Here is a 7,097-nt window from a genome sequence, read left to right on the forward strand (position 1 = left end):
ATCTGGTTTCAATGCATGGTAAGATATTCGTTTGTTGTAACCACACACAAAAAAACATGACACCAACCTCCCGAGAGACACCAGGAAAAGACACCGTAATTACATTAACTGCACCCTTCACTTTCTCTGATAGTCCTCTAATGCCACTATTGTTAGTGTATTCTATGTGGTATACAAAACTGAGCACTCAGTGGATTTGGCCTGAATGTAACCCGGAGGTCAGCGGTTAGAAAGCAACTGTACAAGCACAAACCCATATAAACAGAAGTCATCTAAACATTCTGGGACAAGAGGCGAACATTTCCCAGCGGGATGAGGGGAAACGGTACAGTTTGTTTAGTTTGCATCTGTGTGTGTGTGTGTCTTGCTAAGTGTTAGCAGAGTCCGCAATAAGGCAAACAAACACCAACATCAATCCACACACAGACACACAAACTGCTGTGATGGTTTCATGAGAAACATTTGAACTCTGATCAGACAGGAAGTAGAGAGGGTGCAGGGTCGTGGCGCTGCCATAGAGTGCTGCAAAGGACTGGCAATTTAATTTAGTTGATGATGCAAAATAGAGATGTGAAAGCAATCCAGAGAGTAGGAAATAAATTCTCACTCTTCTTTTATATGTAATTCACACACCAGACAGATCATACATCACTACCAGTCAGTAAGGCATATTTTCTATACAGCAAACCAGACGGCACATGCGGTTTCCTCTGATGTAGCACTTTGTGTGATCTTAATACTCTCTCTGCTCGCCTAAAGCGTCTTATGCTTATTCCACATCAAAGACACACTACCCACAGCTCTAAAGGCTGTTCATCCACACAGACAGGCTGTCCCATCCATCAACCCGTCCTGTGACTGTTGCAGTGGAACTTCTACTTGACTTTGCCGTGGATTACATAGGCTGGTGGGGTAGAGACAGAAACGTGATACCACAAATCATCTCCTTCGCTCCACCCTCTGCGTTCCCCTCACTGATATCTGATGCGACCGCTGGAATTCTAGCTGAGAATTCCCACTGGGACCAGATCCCCCTTTCCAACCTTGAGTGCTATAGTTTCAGCGTGATTACCCGACTGTGTGTAACTTCAGGATAAAAATCTTGAGGTTTTGTGGCAGTCACAATCATGCCGACTGCAACAATTAAGCTTTGCAGAAGACTTAATATTTAGAGGGCTTATAGTAAATGAAACAAATCACCTGTAAAACAGTAGAGGGGGTGGGAGGTCCTCACCAGCAGCAGAGCAGTGAGAACCAGCCACCTGGCACTGTCAAAGTCACACTGATTAACAGCTGCCTAAGCTGCTTAAACAAACTGTACAGTGAACAAAAGGGACAATTAATGAGTGAATAATACAAGAGTCTGCACATCTACCACAGCAGATCAGATAAAACAAATGGAAGAAGTGGTGTGGAGATAAAGAATGACAGACCGAGGTGGTTATATAGTTTAATAGGTGGCGAAGGACTTACTAATGATGTGTAAAGGAAAAAGCCAGCCTTGAAAACAAACTAATAATGTTCAGTTTTGGTGTCTTATACTTTTATACAGTTGACAGGATTCCAGAATGCAATGCAGCCACATTGAGCTTGTATAATGACTAAAGGGAGCAGCTATCACTTCCTCTCCACTCGAGAACTCGCCCTCACTCTCTCCACCTTCATAGCTGGATGCAACAAGTGCAAACCCATTTTCTAATAGTTGTTGAAAAGAAATCTGGGAAAATAAGAAATAATTCCTGGAACATAGAGAAAACCATGAATCAATCATTTCGAGCAATGTAAAAGTATCTAAAAGTGGTCTTTGCCTTTAAAAGTGTAAATCCCACCAGGACTGAACCATTTTAAAGATTTATACACTCATGATACCACAAAGTGCTGCAGGAGAAAACATTCACCCAGGGGCAGAGATATGGCAACATGACAAGGAGATTCAATTGTAGGTCAGTCCTTGCCATTTGTACCTTTAAATGGTTTTATATAGCGATTTGTGTTCCCTATGTGCTTGAGTACACCCAGACCATGCATTACCCTGAAAGGAGAGGAGGGTGTGCTCTTTCTGCCTGCTCCGATCAGCGGTGCAGCCGGAGAATACTGGCTCAGTTGTCCATGCATTGGTTTAGTGCTGGCGGATGATTCGACACACCGTTACACAAATGTGTTGTTGCATGGGTGTATGTTTATTACTGAAAAAGAGGCATAGAGAATTAGAAGTGTTTTCGATGAAGAACAGAAATCAATCATCACAAAAGAAAAGGCTGTACCATAGAGGTCGCTGATACAAATCTGTAATAAAAGACCAACAGGAAGAGAAACTCAGTATCTGGAACAGCAGAGGGTTTGAAGGCTACAGGCAGGCTGGTTGACCATTTGTCTTTATTTCAAAATGGTACAGGCAGCTGCCACCAAAGGTCAGCAAAATGTTACCAGAACAAGGCACCATAAAGGCAGGAACCACGTGTCTGTGACTAGAGGAGAGACACACCCAGATGGAACGGCACACAGCCACTTTCTCTCACATTCTGACTCACAACACACCCAAAATGTGGCATCTTGCCTGGCATCAAGGAGACAAGCCCTTCTGCAGCTGGTGGCCTTTTTTCAGTTTGTTCTCCACTCAACAATACAAGCCAACTGAACCTCCTGTCAGTGTGAAAATATCAAGTTACACCGTCGCCTCCAGCTCAGCATCGGGGTGTGTTGAAGGCTGCGTTTGAAGTGCCATCCTCCCCCTGCCCTCCTTTTACCCACCTAGACCTCTGGCTGTAACACAACCTGGGTAAACGTACACCAGCAACCTTCACCACCTCAGCCTCATCTTTGGAACTTTTGTGCAGGAGAAGTCTTGTGCCCAGGGACGTGGGTGGATGGATGGGCGGAGGTCAGATGTGGCCCTTGCAACACGCATGGCAGAGCCAGTAAAGTGCTGACAAACGGACAGACGAGCATTCAGGAGATGGTAACACACACAAATCAAGAATAGCTTTTCATACTTGGTTTCTAGGGACCAGTCCTCAAGCCCAAAATGTTTTTAACAGCTGTTCTTCTCATCTCATCAACTGCATCCCAAGAAAACGCAGCATACATAAAAGATAGAAAGAGGAAAACAGAAAGGCTTCTCTACCTTTCCTCATTTGGCAAAACAAGAGTCAGTGGATGAATGATGCTCCCGTCTAACGTCTGTCTAACCTCTGTGGCTGGAAATTTCATCTATGACTGAGCTTTTTATGACTGAACCGAATGCAGCAGCTTCAGGATAACTAAGCCTACTGAGTAAATGTGTTGTATGATTAAGTTTTTGAATTAAAATGATGTAATACTGCTACAAGTACCATGAACAACAGTCCTTACCTAAAATAAGACCAAATTATAATAAGGCCAAAAATTTGCCTTCAGAAACAGCTAATTTTTTCAAACCCTCTGTTTTACATGACCAGCTGATAATTAAGTTCTTAGGAAACCCTCTGTGTAACGGGACACAGCACAGGAAGCAGTGTCACAGTATAACAATGCCTGGAGGAACAACAACGGGTTGCTGGGTTTTCCAGATGTGCTTTATGTTCTTCTTCTGTGTCTGACATGACAGCAAGTGTACCCTAACTCCAAAATATTCGTAAAAACAGCATAACACACAGCAGAAAGGCATCTGGAAGACAACCAGAAGGCCAATAGTTATTTTCAACCCATTAAGTGCACTGTAAGCGAATGGCTCATAATGCTGCTGCACCATCTCCATGTGCTTCTAATACACTTCTTTGTGGATGCAAATCAAGTTTGCCTTAAGGACACAGACGGTCTATTATAATGCCACTGTGGGGAATAAAGGCTGGGGCTAAGTGGCTTCTGAGTGGCCTTGTCTGAGCATTTTGTTTGTTTTGTTGTCTTAATCTCTAAACTGAAGCATACACCTAAAACAAAAAAAAAAAAAAACACAATGCAAAGCTGCCATCACCTGGCCTTGGTGGCATGTTTACTGGGTGAAAATCTGGGTCCAGGTGGGGGCCAGCCAGACAGTGGCATATGCAGCCTCTCTGCAAATGACCTTTGAACCCGACAGTCAATGAAAGGTCATTATATTTCCAGTGTGAATGTCTGAATGGAAGCAAAGTCTGAGGCTAGAGAGGGAAACAGCTTTGACCTGTGTGAACAGGCTTGTTCAGGTCATGTACAATCATTTGGTGTTTTGGGAAACTCGGTTACTATTATTTCTACCAGAAAAGCAGAAATGTAAAGACAAAGTGTGTTTGAGCTTCAACTTTTCTAACAGACTTTATTTACATGAATAACGTTGTTTCTAGTAGCTAAAGCGGGTGCTAGCATTAAACTGGGAATAGCCACTGGTCAAACTGGCTACATGTTTTCCAATCCGCAGAGCCGCGTCATTCAACAAAGGGAATTAAAAGACTGCTCCTGAGCTGCAGTGAATCAAGTACATATGTATCTATAAGAAGCTGAACCCAGCCACAGCAACACGCGTCAGGCTTTGTGTGTACAAGTAAATACTCTATAAACCCAGCAGCAAAATATAAACATTAGTGCGACAAAGCCATCGGCCATTAGGCTACCAGGAGCTGATAGCCTGCTCCCGCTTCACAGGGTGGAGACTGTACGTCTGTCCCTGTTCCGTTAGATACAGAGAAGGGAAATGAGGTTGAAAATACGTCCGGCCGGCCAAGACAGACACGGGGACTGGCTCTGGAAACATAACTAACAAATGTGTTGGAAGAACATGCTCACGTTTAAATGGCACTCCCATGAAAGCTGCGGCTTTTTTTCCCAGTCGGCCCAAACGCTGCACAGCCTTTCCCTCCCAAGAAAGGCTTGTTCAATGGCCGCATAGGGAGCACACAAACCCCCATTCAAACAACCTGCCACACCAAACACTGTGCCTTACAGGCAACAACACATTCAGCGATGCCCTATTAGTGAAGTATTCTGTGGTACATAGGTAGTACAGCTCATCCGTTCCCGAGGACTAATAGTTATATCTAGGATGGGCTGTTAACAGTGTATGGCATAAACTGACATTCAACTATGACTGACATTCTTAGTTCAGTGTTTATTTAAGGAAGATAAAAAAGAGTTGGACAGTTAAATCATGCAGGAATAATAACAGAAAACCCCACTTACAGTCAAATGGGATTCACAAAGAGAGTCCTCTGCTGTCCTGTGTTCTCCAAAGGGAGCAAATATCCCTGTCCTCGGGGGAGGGGGGGAGAGAGAAAAGCCTCTAGTATGATATGAGGAATTATCTTTTTTTTTTTTTTTTAAAGATGAATTTAGTTAAGAACTGTCCACTGCCCTCATGTTTTCACACGTTGCCTCATCTACATACACACATCTATCCCCTCTCCCATTCTTCTCCCGGAGCTGCTGAGGAGACACGCTGCGCGTCTCCGACATTTCCTGTCCAGCCCAGAATCCAATGCTGCCTTCAATATCCTTCGGGAATATTTTATTTTAGAGCTGAGTGCAAGGCAGAAGAATGTCCCAGGGATTTCAACAATACAATTGGAAAATAACAATAAATAGTGTAGTACAGTTAGGGTATACCCTAACTGCGGCAATATCCAAGTTGACTGGCAGGTCTTAATGCTGATTATGTGATGAAAAGTAAAATTAGGCTCTGTGCTCACTTTCGTCTCTTCACCCCACCACTTCGGGAAGTAATTCTGCGTGTTTTATTTTCCTCAACATAATTTTTCCAGGATACATTGGGCGAAATCAAAAGCAACTGAATTCTTCTTCTTCTTATTATTATTATTATTATTAAAAGGGGTTGTGAGGTGAGTAAGGCAGACTGAACTGCCTCATCTTGCGGATGTTCATTTAAAACCACCACCATAAGATAAAAGAGACATGCTCCAGAGATTATTGTGCGTTGTCCATATGGGCACGTAGCATTACTAACCCCTTCAATCCCCCTCATCCGTTACAGACAGCATTTGAATCCCTACTTCACAATCCTATGAATTGACCTATGACCTTTAAACCCTGCTCTGTATAAATCAGGAAAAGATTTTCCCGAATAGCTCTTTTCTTTGCTTGTATCGGTAGGCAAGAGTTTTGCATATAGACGGTAGGGACATGTCCCTACCAGGATTTTTGGGATCATTACGATGTGTCTGACCTACTGGAAGGGAGGGGCGATCTATAGTTCACGTTACGTACAAATGTCACATTTGCTCCAGGACACGGAGGAGGCGATGGGTGTCGGTCAGTGTGCTGACAGTGGTGTGTGAGACGAGTGCGCAGGGACCGTCCACAAAGTGCAACACTGAAAAGAGAGAGGCCTACAAAGGTGTAACTTTATTCTTACCCAGTGTAGGGCTACAAAAATGACTTCACACACATCTGCTGATTATACTACAGCCCTTGGTTAGAAAAATATGCCTGTTCGTAACCTGAAGTAAAGCTAGCTTTTTTTTTCCAATAACAATTCAATAACTTCACTCAGATACAATAGTAATTTCTCCTGTGTTATCAGCCGGCTGATCAAAATAAAATACTTTCTGCCCATCTAGTGGAGTAAGAAAGCTATTGCACTTTCAGTTCAACCCAATTGTAAAGATACAGCCACGTTTGTTTTTTAATTACTGTCAATATAAGAGATTCAAAAGCTATGTCTACATGTTGAAAGGGACAAGATACAATTTTTTTTCTCAGTCATATCTTGACTGCACAGGTGTCTGTACCTGTGCCTCACTCAGTATAACGCATCGTGTTCACTTTTCCTAAAGACATTTACTTTTAGCTATGTAAGTTTTGTGACATAATGACACAAAACACTGGCATCTACACAGATGTCACAGCCACTCCTATTTGGTGCTTCTCACCGTGTTCACACTAAACTTTGCCACATTGCCCACTGGGTCATTGCACTTCACACTCACACCACCTCTGCCTTTGGCTGTAACATTGTGTTTCTCACAGAACTTGAACACATACAGCTACACAGCAGAAACATCGGCTGACAATGAAAACATACTGCACTCCATGTTTATGCTATTGCTACTATGCCAGTGTTGCAAGAAGTATAATCAGGAACTTTAAGATGTTTGTTAAAAGAAGCAATAAAAGGTGGGTGTTTTAAATGT

At 43.0% G+C, this 7,097-nt stretch overlaps 1 protein-coding gene across 1 annotated transcript in view; it reads right to left on the reverse strand.

Annotated features, from left to right (window-relative positions):
- raph1b (Ras association (RalGDS/AF-6) and pleckstrin homology domains 1b) overlaps positions 1-5,409 on the reverse strand; it is a 35,354-nt gene extending 29,945 nt beyond the window's left edge. The window contains exon 1 of the mRNA XM_020592138.1: positions 5,131-5,409. The gene's annotated coding sequence lies outside the window, so the exon portion shown is untranslated. The remainder of the gene's footprint in view (positions 1-5,130) is intronic.
- Between the last annotated feature and the right edge of the window lie 1,688 nt (positions 5,410-7,097).

Source organism: Monopterus albus, unplaced genomic scaffold (assembly GCF_001952655.1).
Source record: "Monopterus albus unplaced genomic scaffold, M_albus_1.0 scaffold16.1, whole genome shotgun sequence".
NCBI classification, from domain to species: Eukaryota; Metazoa; Chordata; class Actinopteri; order Synbranchiformes; family Synbranchidae; genus Monopterus; species Monopterus albus.